Consider the following 11,871-nt stretch of genomic DNA (forward strand, 5'->3'; position numbering starts at 1 on the left):
GGATCACATTCTTCAGAGTTTGTTAAGAAAGCAACTCACTGGTGGGTGGACAGAAACAGTAAGTATCTGAGAGGTATCAATAGGTTCAAAGTGGTACCCATAGCTTCCATCATCTTCACTTCTACCTATATTTTGCCACTTATTCTATGAACTCTACCCCAACACTCCATTTTTCATTATAATGGATTCACATCTGATGTAGAGGCTTGGGCCTAAAGTCAGCATGGAAGATAAAGATTGAGTTTAAGCCAATCTTTAAACAGTTATAGCTAGAAAGGGACTCAGGTTTCTTTAAAAGGTGACAGTTTAAATCAGAGAACATAAATCTGAGATGGTTACTATAGGAACAACTGAATTTTTTTTAACTACATCTAGCTAAGCTACTGATAAAAGAAAGCCAGGATCAGGACTTCTACTCAAATACAAAAAAACAAAAACAGGTAAAGACCTAGCTGAGAGAAAATGCAAAGAAAAAGGAAAGATACTCAAAAGGACTTCACATTGTAATTATATCAGAGGGCTATCACACCATCACATGACTTTATTCTTCCTGCTTCCCCAAGAGGCCAGTATACACAAAGAAGTCAAAGGGACTACAGCTGACCTGGAATGCTAAGATCAACCAACACTGTCTCTCTCATTAGTACTACCAACCTAAGCACAATACTTTATAGGTATGATGAACGCGATTCTAGAGTCACATTCAGCACAGGAAAATAGAGAGGTGGCCAAATAGAGTGAATTGGACATTGGACTTGGAAACCAGGAAGACCTGGCTTCAAATACTGTTATTATTCAATTGTTTCAATAGTGTCTGACTCTTCATAACCCCATTTGAGGTTTTCCTGGCAGAGATACTGGAGCAGTTTCCTATTTCCTTCTCTAGTTCATTTTACAGATAAGGAAACTGAGGCAAACAGGGTTAAGTGACTTGCCCAGAGTCAATCCTGCCTGACACTAATTATGTGATCCTATGCAAGTCACTTTACTTTTCTGTGCCTCAGTATTGTTATCTACAAAATGAGGGGCATTGGTCTCTAAGGTCCCTTCCAGCTTTAAATCTATGATCCTACAATTCTAGGAGGCCACACACATACTGGGACCTACTGAGGGGACAACAGATTCATGTTTTCCATCTCAGACTCACTCATAAGTAGAATAACAAGGTGAAAATGCCTTCACTATTTAAATCATAACTTTTCTTTCTTTTGGCTTAGCATACACAGATGAATGCATATAAGTTTCATATGTGACTCCACTCTATAGGGAAAGGAGAAGATAGTCACAGTGGCTTGCTATGAGCAGTGGGTTCAATTCTGAATATTACATTTTAGTGGGAGTCACTTGAATCTGAACGTGTTAAGAGGAAGGGGACTAGAACAGTAAGAGATGCAAATGAGGAATGATTGAGGAAAGTGGAGAATAGTTGGCCTGGAGAAGAGATAAATAAGGAGAAACATAATTGCCTTCAAATATATTTGAAGGTCTGTCATAGAAGCAGAATTTGATTTATTCCTTATAGTTCAAGAGGACAGAACTAAGAGAGTTAAAAAGAGGCAGATTTCAGTGCAATACAAAGAATTTCCTAAAACTGAAGCTATGCAACAACAGAATGGGCTGTCTTGTGAAAATGTGAGCTCCTGGTTATTGGAAGTGCTCAAATGGAGGATAGACCACTACATGATGTTGAAGACATTCCAGCTTTTGATGGGGGAGGGGGGAGGAATGAAAATTGGACTAGAAAACCTTTAAGACTGTATAATTATCTGACTCTGATCCAGCACTACTCCTTCTTCTCTTGTGGATGCAATGAGAACCTTATGACATCCCCAAAGGGGCACAGTAATAGCTACCATGATTAAGGTTTATCATATCATTTGGGAATGGGGTAGTGGGTCCTGGGAGCCATATGAGAAACTTTTTCCTACAAGCCTGCCCCAACATTCTCCAAATGTAGAGAGCAAAATATGCCTTTAAAGTCTCAGTGTGACTGGTCCAAAGCTTAATGAACTTTCTGTTTTGTTGTTCATTTCTTGGATCTTAACTCAGTCCTGCATTCTTCACTATTGAACTATATCGCATTGATCTAACACTGCAAGCCTAGGCCAAGGTCAGGCTGGGCTCCCTAGAATGTGTGGGCCCTTAGTAGGACATGAGGTCATAGATTTAGTGCTAAAAGGGACCTTAGCATTTAGTCTGACCCTCTCATTGTACAGATGAGGAAACTGAGACCCAAAGAGGTTACCTGACTAATAGTGACGAAGGAGAGACACCAACCCCAGACGTCTGACTCTGAGCCCAGTGCTCTTAGAACTCTATCACACTGTCTCATTTCTCCCATGACTTTTGACACTTCATTAAAAATTACAGTCAATGGCATTTCTTCATTTTTCTGGTTCCCCTTGAAACAAGATTATACTAAACTACGCTAAGAAGAACCAGCTATGAAAATGGTCCCACCAGGTTTAAATTATGACCTCAGGGTCATAACTTCCCCTATTTATATAACCTCTGAGTTCTTTCTGACTATTTCTCATGCTCTTTATATAGATACTAAGTGCCTTAATAATATCCTTCACAGATCAGATTTTATATTGGAAAACAACTTCCCCATACTTCATATACTAGAAATAAACACTTCAACATTGATGTATGTAAGTCCAATTTATATCTCTCCGTACTCTTAAAGTCCTTACCAGAATCTGAGCAACAGATTATTTTAGAATATGATGATGTTAAGAGTCAGGGGAGCAGCTAGCTCCCAAAACACACACTTGTATAGCAATGGGACAGAACACTTGAATTTAACAGGCCTCCTTCTGGGTGGAGTAGGCAGACACCTCTGTGATATAGTTTGAGGGGCACGGAAAGGCTGTGATCTGACCAAAAATATTTCCCTCAATAGTTTACAATGATCATCAGCCTGAATTGCCCAATGACAGTTACTTTGGAAGGCAGGGAGTTCCTCTCAGTGGACAACTTCACAAAATGGCTAGATGTGCCCTTGGCAGACAGCTCATACAGAGAGTTGCTTTTACCACTGAAGCGCCTTTCAGTTTTAAAATCCCACAATTCTATTACAGGAAATACTCTAAGGCAGGGGTCCTTAACCTTTTTAAAAATTAGTTTGACAACTATTTTAACATAATTGTTTCCTTTGGAATCTGAGGTATTTTATTTTATACATTTAATATTAGTTTAAGACAGGGGCCATACACACACACACACACACACACACACACACACACACACTTTTTTTTTAAGAAAAAAAACCTTGCCTATGCATAGAGAAACATCTCGGTAAGGTTGTTCAGGCTCAGAGCAGGCAAGTAGATCTCAAAAGCAATTCACAGAACTGTGAAGAGTCTTAGAGTTGGAAGGGACCTCAGAGGCCATAACACCTGCACATGAATTTTCTCTATAGTATGTTGCTGTTGGTCAGTCGTTTTTCAGTTGTGTCCAACTCTTCATGACCCCATTTGGGGTTTTCTTGGCAAAGATACTAGAGTGGTTTGCCATTTCCTTCTCTATCCCATTTTACAGATGAGGGAACTGAGGCAAACAGGGTTGAGTGACTTGCCCAAGGTCATACAGCTAGGAAGTATATGAGGTGGAATTTGAATTTAGGTCTTCTTGACTTCCCAGTCCACCACTCTTACCCTCTCTGCCATCTAGCTGACCTGACTGACCATCCTATGACATGGCCTACAGTATTCTTATTCTGGTCATCTTTTTCTGGGCATGTTCCAACTCGTCAACAATCCTAAAATATGGGGGTCATAATTAAATATAGTACCCCAAACATAGTCTCCCTGGAACAGGATAATGGATCTAAGGCTGGACTCCAGGGACCTTTTTGACCATTAAAGGACCTTGGAGGCCTTTTTGTCCAACCTCCTCATTTTACACATGAGGAGACTGAGGCTGAGGGTGGTGAAGTGACTTGCCCAAGGTCATACATGTAGTAAACCCCAGAGGCAGGTTTTGAACTTAGGACCTTGGTCTCCAGGTCCATGCACTGTACTGCATCTGGATATTAGGCTTTTTGTATCATAGTCTAAAGTCAGATTAACTTTTTCCACTGACAACACACAGCTAAATTATGTTAATCTTATTATGCAGCCAGGTGTACAGTGAAAGGAGTGCTAGAGTCAAATCCAGCCTCAGACATTTACTAGTTGTGCTACTCCGGCCAAGTCATTTAACCCTGTTTGCCTCAGTTTCCTCATCTGTAAAATGAGCTGGAGAAGGAAATGGCAAACCACTCCAGCATCTTTGCCAAGAAAACCCCAGATGGGGTCATGAGAGTCAGACAGGACTGGAACAACTGAACAACAAGAAGACAATGCAGTAAAACTCTCCAATCTCTTTCACGAGGACTACTATATAACCATTCTACCTCACTCTTGTAATTGAGGAGTTATTTTTGAAGTGTAGGATTTGACTTTTACCTTCATTAAATTTCATTATATTTGAATTGGCAGATTGTTCTAACCTGCCCAGGTCTCTTGGGATCTTGATCCTGCTATTCTTTCATCTCAATTTTACGTCACCCAAAATTTGATAATTATGTATATGTGTCTTTATCTAAGTCACTGTCAAAACATCAAATAGTCCAGGACCAAAATCCTTAAAAAGAATATATCCATAGTGCACTTCCCTCCAAGATGGCATGTATCCATTGGCTTTTTTTTTTCACTGGTATTTTCTCTGGTGAGAAGACTTCCTCAACCTCTGTTCCACTATTTTCACAATCCGAAACATGCATGTTTAAGGGTACTCCCAGAGGCAACTCTACTACAGAAAAGTAGACGAGGATTGGATATCAAACTAAGCTAATCAAACTCTGAGGGAACAGAAATGCACACCCTAGCACTGGGTCCTAGAAGCCTAATACTACCTACAGTGAGTCATATTGGCAAGCCAAATCTGAGACCACTCCCCCCACTTGCTTTCACATTGACTGATAAGGTGCATATTCTGACATAGCATCTCCCACTGAAACTTTTGGGGAATTATTTTCAAGCTGCCCCTTGCAATGGCATTTACCAGTTGACAAGTTCTTTTTGCTTAGGAACATCTCCCTAAGCTCTAAGAGTCGAGGCTTTGTAGCCCTATTTACCTTGCCTTTCTACTACTGACAAGGGCTTTTTAGAGCAATGTACATTTTCCCAGGCTTGAGGAATTTGTTTATGTGAAAGGGTACTCAGTAATATATTGGTTGACTAACTTGCACATAGTAGGTTCTTAATAAGTATTAGTTGAATTGAATTGAATTGACTAACTCATCAGCAAAGAACCAGTTCATCTGGAGATCAATTTGGAAGTATGCCCAAAGGCCTATAAAACTGTGCATACTCTTTGATCCAGCAATACGCATCAGAAATGAGGTCACTATCAGAATTGCTAGGTCCATATGGTACGAAGTTCCTCAGTGAAAGCATTATGTGGCATATTTCATCACAAGTTACTGAGCTTAAGGTAATAGTTTTCACTATTTTATCTATATGTTAATTCTTTAGAATTAGTTTTGAAATGCCATTGTGGATGTGATTAAATAAAACATGTAGTCTAGAATTTTAGTTATTTCATCATTTTTAATAACAGTCACAGAATTTTAGAATGGGAAAGGACCTTTTCTAAACCATATAAGAATCAGCTATAGAACATTTCCAACAAATGGTGGTCCAGAGACAATGTATAAAGTGACTTGCAAACTTTAAAGCTTTTTAAATGTGAACTTTTATGACGATGATCATCAATCAGCAAGCAGTTAGTTACTCAGCACTAACTCTGTGCCAGGCACTAGCTAGACAATGAGGGTCATCTCCAGTTGTCCTGATCTATATCTGGCCACTGGACCCAGATGGCTCCAGGAGAAAGGTGGTGACTTTGCACAGCCCTCCCTCACTTAAAACCAATTCATTTGCAAGTCATGGCATTTCCTTCCTGATGTCATGGTCCTATTAGAAGACAAAAAAAAACACTACTAGGTCTGTATCCCAAAGAGATCCTAAAAAAGGGGAAAAGAACTACATGTACAAAAATATTTATAGCAGCTCTTTTGCAAATTTCAGGAATGCCCATCAATTGGGAAATGGCTGAACAAGTTGTTATATGAATGTAATAGAATACTATTGTTCCATAAGAAATGAGGAGCAGGCAAACTTCGGAAAAACCTGGAAAGACTTAACATGAAGTGATGCTGAGTGAAATGAGCAGAACCAGGAGAACACTGTACACAGTAATAGCAACATTGTGTGATGATCAACTTTGATAGACTTAGCTCTTCTCAGCAAAGCAATGATCTAAGACAATTCCAAAAGACTCATTATGGAAAATGCTATCCACATCCAGAGAAAGAACTAAGGAGTCTGAATACAGATTGAGGCATACTATTTTCTCTCTCTTTTTTTTTCTTTCTCATGGTTTTTCCTTTTTGTTCTGATTCTTCTTTCACTAATGTGGAAATATGTTTAATATGAATAATCAGATTGCATGCCATCTTGGGGAAGGGGAGGGAAGAAATTTTAGAACTCAAAATCTCATAAAAGTGAATGTTGAAAACTAAAAATAAATAAAGCAAAAAGAAAAAATTTAAAAAGAACTAGTTCATCAGGGTTTCCTAGAAGAGAGCAGGACCCTTAGGATATATGACAGAGAACAGGTAAGTTTTATTTTGGCATAGAAGAAAGGAAGAAGAGTCTAGACACTGCTAAGGGAGACTCCAAGCACTTGGGAGGTAGAAGGTAGGTGCTGGGGAATATGTATGTCCAGCGGGTCGGGGAGGAGGGGAAAGAGGAGGCAGAGGGAACAATGCTAAAGATAAATGTCAAGTTCATCACTTTAACAAGACAAGCCCTGACTTAAAACTATATCTCTCAAAATCATCTTATCCTCAACCTATTTTGTTTTTCTTTTGTATGCAGATCAATTTCATACTTTCCTAAATACTTTATTGATATGTTGTCCATCTGAAGTTCAACCTGGGATGTTAAAAAAAGTCATAAACACTTTGCCCCATAAAACTCTTTATTTAGGGTTATTTAGCTACTGATCTAGTCAGACTCTGACACACACTGTCTGTGTGAATGTTGGGAAATCACTTAACCTCTTGGAGCTCAAGGCAACTGTCTTACACTCTTAAGTTGCAAAGAATTCATTGGTAGAGAGAATTTCCTCATCTGGGAGTTTCCTCCATCAATAAAATCCCAGGTCTTGTCTTTATCCCTAACCTACTGTTACAGCAAGCAACTGTGCTAGGAAAAGTTGGGACAGCAGGTTCTAAATAATCCACTTAAACTTCAGGCATTCATAACTTTCCTCCCAAACCAGGTATGGCTTTCTAGTCATATATTTGATATATTTGAGGGATGTATTAACTGAATTGTTTACTAACATCAGTATGTGAGATCTGGGAAGACAGTGGAAGATGGTCCACACCTCAAAAGAATGTCACCTCCCACAAGCTAGCTACGTAAGTCAGGCCAAGATTGGCCTTAACTTTCCTTGGATAGACAAGAAAATCTGACTGTCAAGCTGTATTGGTTGTAAGAAAATGAAAAACAGATGATCTAAATTACTACTTTTAATTTTAGGAGCTTAACATTTGATTATCTCATTCTAAGACTTTCAGGAGTATTTGCACAGATGTCTCCATTGAAACTTGTGATTCTTCTTTGTCTTCATGATCTGGATTCACAACCTCATTAGATATCTTCACTAGAATCAAATGTCTGCCTCATTTTTTAACTCAACACTGTCTTTTTTGTTGTTGTTCAGTTGTGACTAATGCTTCGTGACTCCTTTTGGGGTCTTCTTGGCAAAGATACTGGAATGGTTTGCCATTTCCTTCTCCAGCTCATTTTACAGATACAGATAAACTGAGGCAAAAAGGGTTATGTGATTTGTCAGGGTTACTCTCTGGCCAGATTTGAACTCAGGAAGTTGAGTCTTCCTGACTCCAGGCCTAGAGCTCTATCTACTGTACTACCTAGCTACATGGAACACTATAACAGCTTTACTTCTGGCCTCTCTTCCTATTATCTACATTCTAATTTCTCAAGTGCTTTCTCTGATAATTAATTATTCATCCCACACCCCTGATTATTTCAGTTTAAAATTCTGCAACCCTGTCAAAGTCAGTTTCTCTGCTCATTCCAGATAGGCACACTGCCAATATATTGCCAATAGCACTCACTCTTGCACTAACTTAAAATACACAAGACTACTTGCCAAGTTTCCTTATTTGGCAAGAAGGTTCCTTGGTTCCCAAGATCTTTGACCATCCATTTTTAGACCCAAATCTTTGTACTTAATATTTGAATATTGCTTTCAGTCTTTAAAATACCCTGACACTCCCTTCAACGGTAGGGGAAAGAAAGCTAGTTACCTTTTTGCTTTACTGGTAAAGAAAAATCTTTGTTGTTCAACTATGTTACCACCCACTTAGGAACATATACAGGTTTGCCAAAACTGAGGAGCTAAATATTAATTCTCCTTTCTCTGTTTAAAAAATAACAATACATTCACCTTAAGAAGATTAAACTGCAAAAGATTAAAGAAACTCACTACAGACTACTCTTTAATTCATATAAATTTACAGAGTTGCAGTGGAGTATATGGAAAATATGTTTCACAGAGACCAAAAGCCATAGTTTCTACACCTGGACATGCCCCCATGGAGTTCCATGACCTAGGCAAGTCCATTCAAGTCTCTGGGCCTCTTCTCTAAAATGAGGGGTTTGGACTCCATGATTTCTGAGCTATCTTCCAAGTTATAGAAAATTCTATAATTTTGTAAAATCTCTCACTAGTGTAGCTCAAGTTTAGAACAAAGGCTCTACAAGGCACCAGTGCTATAATTATAATGCAGTCATCTCTTTTGTCTTTGAAAATTAAAAAGGAATGAAACTGCCTGAAATGGACTTGCTGTACAGGAAAAAAAAAATTTAACCAGTCTTGAATGCCTTTATTGTCTGTGCCTTACAGAAATGTTTCTAGAGTATTTCAAATGAGGCCAGAGGAGGAGTTTGAATTTAGATATTTTGAAATCGGCACGAACGTTAAAATAAACATATGTTTTAATAGAAAAAAACATTTCATGGAAAATCCCAACTTTTTTTTTCTACAATAGGATGACAACACAACACATGGAAGTTAACTATTGCCACGTTTTTGGTATGGTTCAGTCTGTTGTCAGTTTTACCTTATCATTAAAAACAATAGTAATAAAAATAACTATGCTGCACTTACATGAAGAGGACCCCCAAACACTTTACAAACACTGATTCTTAAGCCCAACAACTTATTGCCAACTTTATTTTTTTGAGGGCAAATTCAATGTTATCAAAATATCCATTAAAGTTTTACAAAAGATGAAAGAGATCAATTACATAAGGAATCCCACATTGGCTAGGCTTACTGAACAGTGTAAGGCGGGTGAATTCACTTGATATGAAAACATCAGACTCAATCTCAGAGATCAGGATAACTACACAATATTGTTTCCTTTTTGAAACTTGAAGAGAAAAGAAACCTCAAGATTAGATGTGTAGAGAAAGTGGCTTTTCTTTTCATAATTGTTTAAGATCAAAGGAAGAGGCCAAAGTGTCCTTTATATCGGCCTAATTTTGCAGTAAGCTACAATTATTGAATGCATACACTCTTAGCAGATTCTGAAGGGCAAGTTAAGTGCCCTATAATCTCTATTTAGAGGACATGCTGCCCCAATTTGACAGGCACAATGTTGCCTGAACAAAAATGAACAGAAGACCAACTACAAAATCCTTTTTTTGTTTATGTATACTTCTTTTACTTTTTGTACACGTTTTCTTTCCAAAATTCTTTCGGGGGACGGAGGGGGAGGGGCGGGAAGAGGAAGGTTAGGTTCATGAACAGGAAAAGCCGGTGTCTCCCTAAACCGGTAAGGGCTGGAGCCAGGGAGGGGAAGGCTAGAATGCCGGCAGAGAGGAGGCATACAAGAGGAGAAAAACTGTAGAATATGCAAGAAAGTTGGAAGCTTCCTCCGGTCACACCCGCGGGTTCACTTGCTCTGTTAAGTGCTCTGGACGTCAGGAAAGTTCTTTAAAGGATGGAAAAGGCAGAAAGTGTAGCTCATTCTTGGCCCGTGTGACCCTTCCAGAAGAGAAGGCGCAATTTGCACTTCAGCGTAGGAAACTTTGCCCGGCCCGAACCAAAGTCAAGGCCGACGTCTGAACATTGAACTCCCCAATAATCAAAGTTGCGTTGGAACTTCCCTCGCCTCCCCTTTTCTTTCTTGAGCTCTCCACTCGATTCCCAAGGGCTGGGCCCCCCTCCGGGAAGTGCCCTCCCCAAAGCTGCCACCGGGGCTGGCACCCGCAGCTGGGAACTCGGGAACCCAGTTCTCTCCTCTCCGCCCGCACCGCTCTTTGGAGAGGCCCCCTTTGGACTCCCCGTGCCCGGACAGCCCGGGCGCACGCTACAGTCCCTGCCGAGGCCTACAAGCGAGGGGCCCGAGGCGCCCCTCTGGCCTGGGACAAAGTGACAGCAGAAGCAGTGGGCACTCGGGTGCCCCCTTCCCTAGGACCTGAGCTCCGGGCAGGACCCCTCTCTCCTTTTCCCTCCACCCCACACGCCTCTTACCTGCCTCCCCCTCTGGACCTAGCGCAAGAAGCCCGGCTCCAGGAGCGGGGAGAGCCTGGCCAGGAGCGAGTAGGAGGCGGCCCGGCGAGCGCGAGCTCAGGCGGAGGGTCCGAGACGGCGGGAGTTCCAGGCAGGCGGCGTGAGTGTGGTGGCTCTCCCACGCTTCCGCTTCATGTCACGGAGTTAAACATTCCGCCTCTCTTCCCCTCTCCAATGAGGAAGCCACAGTCACGGCAACAGCACCACCTACCCTCTGGCAGCAGCTATGACCCCGGCCCGGAACATCAGGACCTGGCTGGCACTGGCCAAGTTGTCCCAGACCCCTGCACTGCTCTAACCCTCCACCCCCGGGGAAGAAAGAAGGCAGACGATCTTGGGGAAACTCCAAGGAGCCGCGTAAACGAGTCCGTCTAGACTCGAGATGTGGGGGAAACCGATGTGCAGCCCGCTCTTATGCACACCAACCAAAACCATCTCTTTGAGCCTCCCTCCTCCTGGCTTCAAGTTGAAGCCTCACTGAGCTTTTTCACCTTGACATTAAGGAATAAAAAACAGCCAAATCCCAGCCAAGCGAAGGCTGAAGCCAGCAGCCTGCTCGTTATATAAGAGAGAAAGATGCAAGTTCAATAAGAATCCAAAGAAATGCCATAGTGCTCTCTGCAGACTGGAGAGCTAGGAAAGGGAGAAAAAGTAGAAAAATCCCACTATTGATTCCCTTTCAGTCCTCTATAAATATATATTTTAGGAAGTTACACTATGCATTTCATCAATAATATTAGAAATACTTGGAGACTGATGGATCTGTTCTCTCATCTGTGATGGTACTTTCATTAGGGCACAACAAAAAGAAACCCATCCATTCCTCACATCTTGTGCAATTCTTGTCCAATCAGATACAAATCTGCCATAGGAGGATCTACCCAATATTCTGTGAGACTTCCTCTTGAATGACCTCTAGACGTTGAATTTGTTGTTGTTAGCTCTTTGTTTTCCAAAAGAACCAGTCCTGACATCTTGACTTGTGCATGAATTGGATTGAAGTGAGGCAGAGTTGCACCAAGTCTTCAGCTTCACTTTCTCTTCCAGAGGCATTGAAATCCAGTGACAAAAACAAAAGTCAAGGCACTAATGATAGCCCTGGATGCAGTGGATAACCTTGGTGTCTTTGATGTCTGACCAACCTCTAAGTGCCCCACAGCACCTGCTTCAGCCACCTTCAGGACCTGTTGGAATAAATTATTCTCA

The 11,871-nt window shown here is 40.9% G+C and overlaps 1 protein-coding gene across 2 annotated transcripts in view; it reads right to left on the bottom strand.

Annotated features, from left to right (window-relative positions):
• MAP3K20 (mitogen-activated protein kinase kinase kinase 20) overlaps positions 1 to 10,881 on the bottom strand; it is a 209,649-nt gene extending 198,768 nt beyond the window's left edge. Inside the window, exon 1 of one of the 2 annotated variants that reach the window (XM_020990990.2) lies at positions 10,627 to 10,881. The gene's annotated coding sequence lies outside the window, so the exon portion shown is untranslated. The remainder of the gene's footprint in view (positions 1 to 10,626) is intronic. The other variant, XM_020990991.2, reaches the window with a different exon arrangement.
• Positions 10,882 to 11,871: the final 990 nt, after the last annotated feature.

This window comes from Phascolarctos cinereus, unplaced genomic scaffold (assembly GCF_003287225.1).
Source record: "Phascolarctos cinereus isolate Bilbo 61053 unplaced genomic scaffold, phaCin_HiC Scaffold_726;HRSCAF=1367, whole genome shotgun sequence".
Lineage (NCBI taxonomy): Eukaryota > Metazoa > Chordata > Mammalia > Diprotodontia > Phascolarctidae > Phascolarctos > Phascolarctos cinereus.